General features: G+C 45.7%; 1 long non-coding RNA gene across 1 annotated transcript in view; it reads right to left on the bottom strand.

Moving 5' to 3' along the window:
- Positions 1 to 330: 330 nt before the first annotated feature.
- Positions 331 to 10,608, bottom strand: part of LOC310846683 — a 73,805-nt gene continuing 63,527 nt past the window's right edge. The window contains exon 2 of the long non-coding RNA XR_014565465.1: positions 331 to 613. This is a non-coding gene — a long non-coding RNA (uncharacterized lncRNA). The remainder of the gene's footprint in view (positions 614 to 10,608) is intronic.

Below are 10,608 nucleotides of genomic sequence, written 5' to 3'. Positions count from 1 at the left end.
CTGCCTCCCTCCCTCCATACCTGTTCAGTGTGGGCCTGAGCTGCTCTGCCACCTTTGCCAGGGCAAGATGGGGATCCTTGTGGAAGCCGGTGTCTGCATGAGTGCGCCTGATTATGCGCTCTAAGAATTTTGCAACTGGGGCCATAGCCCCCCAGGCCCCCTTGCCTATTATGGAATAGGGAAGTCCTTTTAAAAAAACAAACAAACAAAAAAACCCATCTCTATACAGGTCTCCAAAGGCTGTATATTTGCTTATCTCCTTGGCTTGGGGGTTGCATAACTCCATACCCTCCAATATTTCTCTAATAATAATAATAATAATAATAATAATAATAATAATAATAATTTATTATTTGTACCCTGCCCATCTTGCTGGGTTTCCCCAGCCACTCTGGGCAGCTTCCACAAAGACCAAAAATAAACTAATATGTCATACATTAAAAACTTCCCTGAACAGGGCTGCCTTAAGATGTCTTCTGAATGTCAGGTAGTTGTTTATCTCTTTGACATCTGATGGGAGGGCATTCCACAGGGTGGGCGCCACTACCGAGAAGGTCCTCTGCCTGGTTCCCTGTAGCTTTGCTTCTTGCAGTGAGGGAACCACCAGAAGGCCCTCGGCGCTGGACCGCAGCGTCTGGGCAGAATGATGGGGGTGGAGACGCTCCTTCAGGGACATCCTAAGGAAAAGCAGAACATTCCAGGATCAAATCAGAAACTGGGATGGCTACTGTAAATGGGACCGTCCCTTGAAAACAGGGACTCTTGGAAGGTCTGTACTGTGGTGTTACATATTAGGGCATCCAGAAACTCTTCTAGCTGCAGGGATGTGCAGGCCAGAGGGCAAAAGGCAACTGGGCTTTCCTCCCTTGTGGAATTTCCCCAAAATGCCCAGAACAGAGGCTTTCCCTACAGCCTTTTATTTCAGGCTGCCGCCCCTTGCTCTACATAACAGAGCACAAACTTCAAATAAATATGCTGCATAGCCACGTTTTTACAGGGTTGTTTTCGGTGGCATCGTGAAGTATATGATACAATCCCAGTATCTTTGGGAGCAGACGCCACAGCAAGGCTATCTTGCACGATATGAAGTCGCTGCGAACCCAAGAGGTTGGAACGGTCACAAAAAAAGCAAGCCTGCTTCCTAGCAATTAAAGTGATAAGTTGCCTATGATTACAGCACGGAACTTGGCAGCTTGGTGATAAGACGACAGCAGGGTGCGAAAGAACGGATACGACTTCACTAGTTTGGACACTGCCCATATCTGTTTGTGAAAGGCTTTGGCTGCATTTGCTGAGCAGCTCCTAAAATACCAGCTTTTACTTTGAGAGGCCTTAACAACCGTTTGCATTGCTCAGATCACCTCAAATCCAAATTCCCAACTCCGATATGTGCTTTTTTCAGCCACTGGAGGCACCCCGGTAGCTGCTCTCTATGTAGTTTGCAGCCTATCGTCACCACCTTGTGATTCCTGCTGCCAGCTTCTGCAGAAGGGAGGCAACAGAAACATAGGAAGATGCCTGATCCTGAGTCAGACCATCTACCTCAGTATTGCCTATTTTGAGTGGGTGGCACTGTGGTCTAAACCACTGAGCCTCTTGGGCTTGCTGAAGGTCAGTGGTTCGAAGCCCTGTGACGGGGTGAGCTCAGCCTAGCAGTTCGAAAGCACAGCAGTGCAAGTAGATAAATAGGTGCTGCTGTGGTGGGAAGATAAATGGCATTTCCGTGAGCTCTGGTTTCCGTCATGGTGTCCCGTTGCTCCAGAAGCAGTTAAGTCATGCTGGCCACACAACCCAGAAAGCTGTCTGTGGACAAACGCCAGCTCACTAGGCCTGAAAAACAAGATAAGCATCCCATAGCAGCCTTTGACTGGACTTGACCATCCAGGGGTCCTTTACCTTTACCTTTTTCTCTGAGTGACAGCAGCTCTGCAAGGTTTTGGGCAGGAGCGTTTCCTAGTCCTCCCCGATTGTGGAACGCTCTCGCCAAAGAAGCTCACCTGGCACCATCATTACATGTCTTTAGGTTCCAGGCCCAAACATTCCTCTTTTCCCAGGCCTATAATCTGTGGCCTGTCAAAGTGTGGGGGAGGGGACTGTTATCAGGATGACTATTTTATTATTAGGCTGTCTGCCAGTACAGTGGTACCTCAGGTTAAGAACTTAATTCGTTCTGAAGGTCCGTTCTTAACCTGAAACTGTTCTTAACTTGAAGCAACACTTTAGCTAATGGGGCCTCCCGCCGCTGCTGCGTCGCCACTGCACAATTTCTGTTCTTATCCTGAAGCAAAGTTTTTAATCCGAGGTACTATTTCTGGGTTAGCAGAGTCTGTAACCTGAAGCATCTGTAACCTGAAGTGTCTGTAACCCAAGGTACCACTGTATGCTTTTTATTATATTTTTATCACTGACGTTCTGGAATGTTGTACACCGCCCTGGGATCTTTTGATAAAGGGAAGCATATAAATTTAATAGTAGTAATAGTAATAATAATAATACCTGGAGACACTCAGGATTGAACCTGTATGATAGGGTTGCGATATTTTGAAGAGTAAAAAAGAGGACACATTTGCCAACATCTACATTTAACTAAGGATTGCTATGACGACTCTACCTATGAAAAAGAGGACGTGTCCTGGAAAAAGAGGACATATGGCAGCTTCTGCTACAGACCTACTATCCCTACCCATAATACCTAATAATGCCTCCCCCCAACACCTAATAATTCCCACAGAATGGTTTTCTGAGACTTGATGGCAGGGAACTTGGGGCTGTGAAAGGACACTGGCAGTAGGACTGAATTGGCTCTGAAGATATGTTTGCATAGGGCTGGCCTCTCTGCCACCCTGCTCCCTCCGCAACACAACAGAACAGAGGTCAGGTGAACAGTGATTCCCACAACCCCTTTTCTGCTGGCATGAGGGAAGAATAGCAGGATGGGGATGATTTGTTGGGAATGTGGTATGAGGGAATGGGTTAATCCTCTGTGTGTGGCTCAGGCCATGGCTGCTATTTTCCAAAGATATAAACAACAACAAAAAACCCAAACACACAGAATGCGTTTTGGCCCTAAAAGGAACAGAAAAATTAAAGTGAGTGAGAGAATTATACTCCCACACTGAATCAATATTGAGCATAGCTCAATCAAAAAATGAAACAAAATCTTGCACACATTTCATAATAAATACCATTCACAGTTGTCTTTCTAGATTCTCAAGTTAGTGAAGTTTTCAAGCGTTCTCCCTTTCTCAGCTAAGGATAACTTTATTGCTCACTCTCAGTACTGCTCTTCTCAGAAAGGTATTATTCAAGGCTGTCACCATGGCTCTCAAATGTCTGTCATTCTAAAGGATATCACTTATTCTTGAACAAATAAAGAGCCATGAAATCAAAGGGGACAGAAAGTGTGACTCTATGAAAGAATGGCTCTGGCAATCTTTCTGCATGTATAATATTATTAATATGCTCACAATTTAAGGCCTTTGGGTAAAATTGAAAGTGCTTAAGTAATTTAATTACATTTTGATGGAGGCTTAGGCTGGCAGAGTGGATGGAAGAATCGGCTGCATCTTCTTTCTAACACAATGATAAATGTTCAGGCAAGCTTAGGTTACAATTGAACATATAAAGCTGTCTGATACTATTGGTCCATCTCGCTGATGGTTATCCTATTCTGACAGGTAATGGCTCACCAGGATCTTAGGCTAGCTCCTTCCCAGCACTTGAGATCTTTCTTGCTGGAGATGTTCGGGGCCCAATGGAGAACATTATCCATGCAAAGCATGGGCTCTATCACTGAATGTGTTTGCTGCAGGGAAACATTTCCATCAATGCCAAGCCAGCTCTTGGGAAATGGGTTGTGGCAGCTGGATCTGGCTAATCTATCTGCCTATCATATTTGAGTGTTCTGTATTACCTAGAAGTTGGCCAACCTCATGTCACTACAAAATGAACTCTCCTTCCTCAAGGGTTTCCAAACCATCTGTGATGGCCTGGGATTCAGACTCGGAGGCTGAACCTGAGGAATCCCAGCCTGCACAGGAGTCCCCGCCTCCAGAACCAGCTGAGCCGGGGCTGGGGCCTGAGCCTGAAGGGTCCTCACCTGTGCTGGATCCTCAGGTGCAGGCACCAGCTGAGTCTGCTCTGGCTCCTGAGGTGGTGGAGGACCCATTGCCTGCAGGTGTTCCACTCTCAGCCCCGTCAGGGGAAGCTGAGGTTGCCTCTGGGTCCGGTAACCTTCTAGCCTCTCCTGAGCTGCAGAGGCTCAGGGCAGAGAGGCGGAGGGAACTAAGTTCCCGCAGGAGGAGTGATCATCTCCAGGCCAGGAGAGGCGAATCACCTGTGGACCGGGACTGCCCTATGCCTCGGGACAGATAAAAGCCAGCCAGCCCCAGTCCCAGGTTGCTGGAGCAACATTGTTGGTTACCTGTTCCTGCCTGCACCCTGTCTTGTTCTTCTGCCAGAGTTCCTGACCTCACCCGACTCCCTGCCTTGGACCCCACTTCAGCTTTGATGGACAGCCTCCATACCGCACCCTTGACCTTGGACTGGACTCGGACCCTGCCGCACTGTTAATCCTCGGGACCAGCACACCATCTAACTGACCAAGAAAGGGAACGTGATAAGCTTTGCAAGAACGACCAGCTCTTCTGCAGGTAAGCAAAGTTGAGTGATTCCCATCATTTCGAGGGTCCACAAGGCAATTATGACTGGACATGGGAACAGAGAACAAAATAGTACCCGATCCTATGCATGTTGACTTAGAGGTGGATCTCACTGAATTCAACAGGACTTCCTTCTAGATAAATGTGCATAGGGTTGTAGCCCTCAGGATTTTAGATCAACTGCTTTTCTGACACCCAACTTCTCTGAAGTGGAGGGGCAGGAAGGATGTAAAACACATCCTCACTTATGTGCAAGGCTGGCTCCCCAAAATTTACGGCAAGAGACAAAGAGCAAGAAGGCACCGCACTCCCATTTCATGTGCAGAAGCCAAGCAGATTGGCAGTTCAGTCCTGTTTCAACATTGGCAGCAGGATAGCATCCTTCACCACATCGGAGGTAACAGGCCATGTGGCAACAAATCAGAATGGCTGGGGAACTTGAAGAACAGTAGAGGTCTGCTTCTGCCCTCCATGCTCAGCATCTGCCGCCTGAGGTGGTTGCCTCACTTTGCCTAATGACAGGGCCGGTTCTGCTTACATACCTGCTACAACTGGAAAAGCCAGAACAAACCCTTGCTATCTGTTGTTGATGATAGCAAAGTGCTAAGATAGGAGCCAAGGAAGAGTCCTGTGAGTGAGACACTGAGTTATGGGTTTTTGGGGCGAACTTGTTGAGCCAAATTCTAAACTTCTGCCAGGGATTTTCCTGGACATTTCAGCAATTTTTGACCAGACACTGCTTTCAATTGCTTTATTCCAGCTATGTCCGGACATATGGCAACCCTTCCCTGAGTGTAAGTTCTAAAGAGAATAAACTTGGCAGAACTTCACAGTGATGATGATACTCTTCTCTCAGTTTCTGTGGGGAAACCTGCAAAGCGATCCATCATCTTCATATGCAGGTCCAGTTCTTTATTTGGAGAACCACCACATGAAATGATGGGAATGGTTACCATGGCTACAACCCTTCAAGCATGGCTGCTGCACACCCACCCCTGGCCCCGCGCTATTAAAAGGGACTTGTGTAAGAACCTCTTTGTATACAACAGTATATTTGGGTCAACCTCATAGGGCGTTCGGAGCTAAATGCTTCCTTGTTTAATATAGCTCTGTTATATAAGCAGAGGAATACACAGTGACTTCCTTTCAGTTCTCTGTATATCATTAAAAAATTATTGGACTATTATTTTCCTCCCAAATTAATCAAAATAATTAAGTCCCAGGCTGAGACCTTACTTGCCACATTACTGCCTGAAGCTAATTTGTATTGCTGAGTTATAAAGCTCTGGAACAAAATGGAGTTATATGGGACACATGTTAATATATATCCCTGGTTCCTGCAGAATGAATGATGTCATTCTAATTTAGAAATAACTACACAATGTTATTATGCAATATGCTGGCCGTTTATTTTTACAATTCAGCTGTCAGCTTACAACATCATTAAACAACTAAACAGTCTGATAGCCTAAACTGCCCCCAAAGTTGTCAAATGACGAATATTTTCTTGAGTCATGAATTGTTATCCACCTCTCCCTGATGCTAATAGCAAGGAAGCATCTGGAGATCATCTCCGAAGCTACATTAGCATGACCTGATCTTGCACAGGTTAGTCCTGCAACCCAATCTTATTCACGTGCCCTTGCAGTTTTAATGCACCTTGTTCCCCTCCACTAGTTTTAACGCAACATGCTTTCATCCTTGCTCCCAAACTTCACAACCAATCTGTCAGGATTCCAGCCTTAGAGAACCGGTTGGTCGTTTGGTCCAGTTCGAGAACGAGACCTAGATTATGACTTTGACATCATCACTTCCTCAAAACTTTGCTCACACTTAGGGAAGTCCATCTGAATCCCACTACATGTTGAACGGATACGTGGAGAGGGGGCTGTGTGGTTGCATGGACTAATTCCACCCACCACCATGGCTGTTTACTGCTGTCATATTCCCTGACTTTGGGCATACAGATGTACCATAGAGAGCTCATACATGCACAGAGCAGAGCAGCCTTTGCACGCATACATTCAGTGTGTGGAGTTATAGCCTTCATCGGTGGGAAGCCTGCAAGCTGGACATGAGTGCGGCAAAGCTTTTTCCACTTGTGAGTCAGGCATCGCTGCTCTTCAGAGGCATGCTGCCTCTGACAGAGGTGGGAGAACATAGCCACTGTGGCTTGCTCTAAGAACACAGGAAGCTGAGTTCACCCATTGGTCCATCTGAATCCCTATTGCCTATAGCATCTCTTTAAGGTTTTAGCCAGGGTTCTCTCCCATCCCTGCCTGGAGATGCATTGAACCTGGGACCTTCTGCCTGCAAAGCAGATGCTCTACTCTTCCCCCGCTCCATTTGGTCCCATCCACACCCTCTTCATTCTGGCCCTTCCCCCTGCTGACAGCCAGCAGCAATAGTAGCTCAGTGGTAAGGTAAAGGACCCCTGGACGGTTAAGTCCAGTGAAAGGCGACTATGGGCTACGACGCTCATCTCGCTTTCAGGCTGAGGGAACCGGCGTTTGTCCACAGATAGCTTTCTGGGTCATGTGGCCAGCACGACTACATCACTTCTGCCCCAATGGGACACCGTGATGGAAACCAGAGTGCATGGAAATGCTGTTTACCTTCCCATTGCAGTGGTACCTATTTATCTACTCGCACTGGTGTGCTTTCGAACTTCTAGGTTGGCAGGAGCTGGGACTGAGCAACGGGAGCTCACCCTGTTGTGGGGATCTGAACCGCTGACCTTCTGGTTGGCAAGCCCAAGAGGCTCTGTGGTTTATTCTACAGCACCACCTTTAGCTCAGCAGTGTGTCTCCTGCTTGGCAGTGGTGTGTAGTGAAATTTTTCTTAGGGGAACAGTTAGGGCTAGAGAATCCAGCTTGTGAGGGCGATGGACATGCATGTGATTTCGTGCACATGGGCATCGTGCCTCCCCCCCCTAAGCCGGGCAGAAATGTCTCAGGCTTTGGGAAGGAGGTGCCAGGCCTCTGAAAGGATGCTATAGCCCTCCTGCTTTGGAAAGGTGAGAAGGGCTCTTGGACCCCGCCAGAGCATCGCACCTCCTTCCCTGTGCCAGGCAGAAGCTTCTCAGGCATTGGGAAGGAGGCCCCAAGCTTTGATACTTTAATACTGGGATATTTTAGCAGACTGACCTGGTCTCCCTAGTCCACTGACTGCACGTCACTGCTGTTTGGCATGCCAAAGGTTTCAGGCTCAATCTCTGGGTAGGTCTAGGAAAGACACCCTCCCACCTCAAATCCTGGAGAACAGCTTTCAGTCAGAGTTAGAGGGATCAACGTACGGACTCGATTATAAGGCAGCTTCCTGCGATAAGGGGGAAAACACCATTTTCTTTGCCTGGGCAGGGCCAATCTGGAAGACAGCAGCAACACGGTTAATGAGTATAAGGCAATGGCTCCTGGAATGGGAGCTGGCTTTGTGGCGGTGGTGTTTGTGTGTGTGTGTGCTCAGGCTGTGCCTGTTCCTTCACTGGCAACTGCATCATGCAGGCAGGCAGAGCAGGGGAGAGGGTTGAGCCGTGGTACCCAGAGACACACAGAGAAAGGGCAGCTTGCCGCCTGCCGCAGTCCTCAGCGCGGTTAATCACGCGTTCCCCTTTCGCGGCTGATTTGCAAGAGCAGATTAATCAGAGAGCGCGGCTTGATGAAATTTTGCTGTTATTGTGCCCATTTTTAGCAACATCTTTTATTATCTTCATTATTCATTTACAGGGGACCGGCATCAATTATGCAAATGAGTTCACAGACTTTGCAGATTACTTCATTTGCCGCTATTGTTTGTGGAAATTTAATTATTAAATATTATTAAGCTTGCGTTTTCTTCAATTTTCCAAGGCTTAGTTTCATTTGATTTTCCCTCCAGCTGCTCTCGTTTCCTTTTCACTGCCAAAACAGCTCCTCATCAAAGCGGCCCTGGCATGTGAAGACCAAATAAAATCTCCTCAATTTAATAATTTTGATGTTAGCCCCTTGTTCTCAGCTGCTTGCTCAAAGCAATGCAGAGAGAAAACGCAGAGCACATTCAATTTAATGAGCAGAAATTGAATTCAAGTTTGTTCAGAATTGACTTCAATTAGGCAGAGTCTTAATGATAAATTAATCTCTTTTCTTTCGTCCCTAGAATTTGTTTTTCAAAGTAGGGAAATTGGACTACATTGAAAGACCAAATAAAGAATACCAATTTTAACTAGATTATGGAACCGATAGCAAAATTTAATTCTTTATAGTAACGTACTTGGACAAATAGCATTCACTTGGTGGCATGTATTATAATTTATATTCATTGTTACCACTCACACTTTCATGGCATGGATAAAATGGCAGTTGAATTAAATATGGGCTCGTAATAGACTTCAGAGTTTTAATCTTTATTAAGAAACTCTAATTGAATGCATAATTAGCTTTTCAGGGTCTAGGAAACTAGGTTTAATTTCCATGTGGGCTGAAAACATAGATCAGGGCTCTTTTTAAAGTGTGTGTGTGTGTGTGTGTGTGTGTGTACACAATATATATATATTGTTAAAGAGAAATTACAGGATGAGATGAGCCCATATATTTCCACTATGGTGCAAATAGTGAAAATCACAAGCAAGATTTCTCAGTACGCTTCAGTGCTTGAAGGCTGTCATCCTTGTCTGAATCCACCTCTGTTTTGCAAAAATGTTGGGGTGTTGGCTACTGTACCACGGAACCCTATTCAGATGCCCCTGGGGCTGTTTGCTTCCCATACTGTAATCACCGTTAGGCATTGTTTTCCCACTGCTAGCTGGAAGTGTTGTTGTTGTTGTTTAGTCATTTAGTCGTGTCCGACTCTTCGTGACCCCATGGACCAGAGCATGCCAAGCACTCCTGTTTTCCACTGCCTCCTGCAGTTTGGTCAAACTCATGTTGGTAGCTTCGAGAACACTGTCCAACCATCTCGTCCTCTGTCGTCCCCTTCTCCTTGTGCCCCATAGCCAGTGCTATTTAGCCTTGTGCTACATAGCCAGTTGGTGCTGACCTTTAAAGCCCTAGTCAAAACAAAAAAATTTCCTTCCAGTAGCACCTTAAAGACCAACTAAGTCAGTTCTTGGTATGAGCTTTCGTGTGCATGCACACTTCTTCAGATACACAACTGAGTTCTGGAGAGTTCCTGCTGAAAAAAAGCTTTGCACATGGCACTCAACGCAGGCGCATTAAAGTGCAACTGAACGTAAGTGGTCTGCATTCCGTGTTTCTCTCTGTGTCAAACTTCACTGCTGTAAGAAGGTAATATTTACATTCATTTCTCTGTCCACATTTGCCTCTGGCTGTGCCTTCCACCGACACGTGGCCTCTATAAGTTTAACCAGAATGGAATGTGGCCCCTGGACTGTAATCTGTTCCCCACCCATTGAACTAAACATATGACTTCTCCAAGGATTATTTATTCCTTGTGGAATAGCAAGTTCTTTTTTTTTTTTAAAAAAAATATTTATTAAGATTTTCAAATTCAAATGCATTAATAATAAACAACATTATTTATATCATAGCATAATTTCATCACTTCTTTGGACTCCCTCACGTCTCCCGCTCTCACTTACATCATTAAAAAAGATTTTTCTAAGCAAATTACCATCTTGTTTACAATCTTATATCCGCTCATTTAAATAGAATCTAGCAGTTCTCCAAAAAATTTATATTTTCCTTAATCTCACTTATCGTCAAATTCAAGTCTAATTCCATGGTAGGCAATTATTTGTGATCTAGCATCCTTCTTAACATTCAACCAAATTACAATATTTTTGTAGATAGGTCTTAAATTTCTTCCAGTCTTCTTCAACCCTCTCTTCTCCCAGGTCTCGGATTCTGCCAGTCATCTCGGCCAGTTCCATATAGTCCATCAGCTGCATCTGCCACTCTTCCAGCGTGGGTAGATCTTGAGTTTTCCAGCTCTTAGCGATGAGTATCCTTGC

The sequence above is a fragment of the Podarcis gaigeae genome (assembly GCF_964106915.1).
Source record: "Podarcis gaigeae genome assembly, chromosome: 6".
NCBI lineage: Eukaryota > Metazoa > Chordata > Lepidosauria > Squamata > Lacertidae > Podarcis > Podarcis gaigeae.
This window is presented reverse-complemented; position numbering and strand designations above follow the sequence as displayed.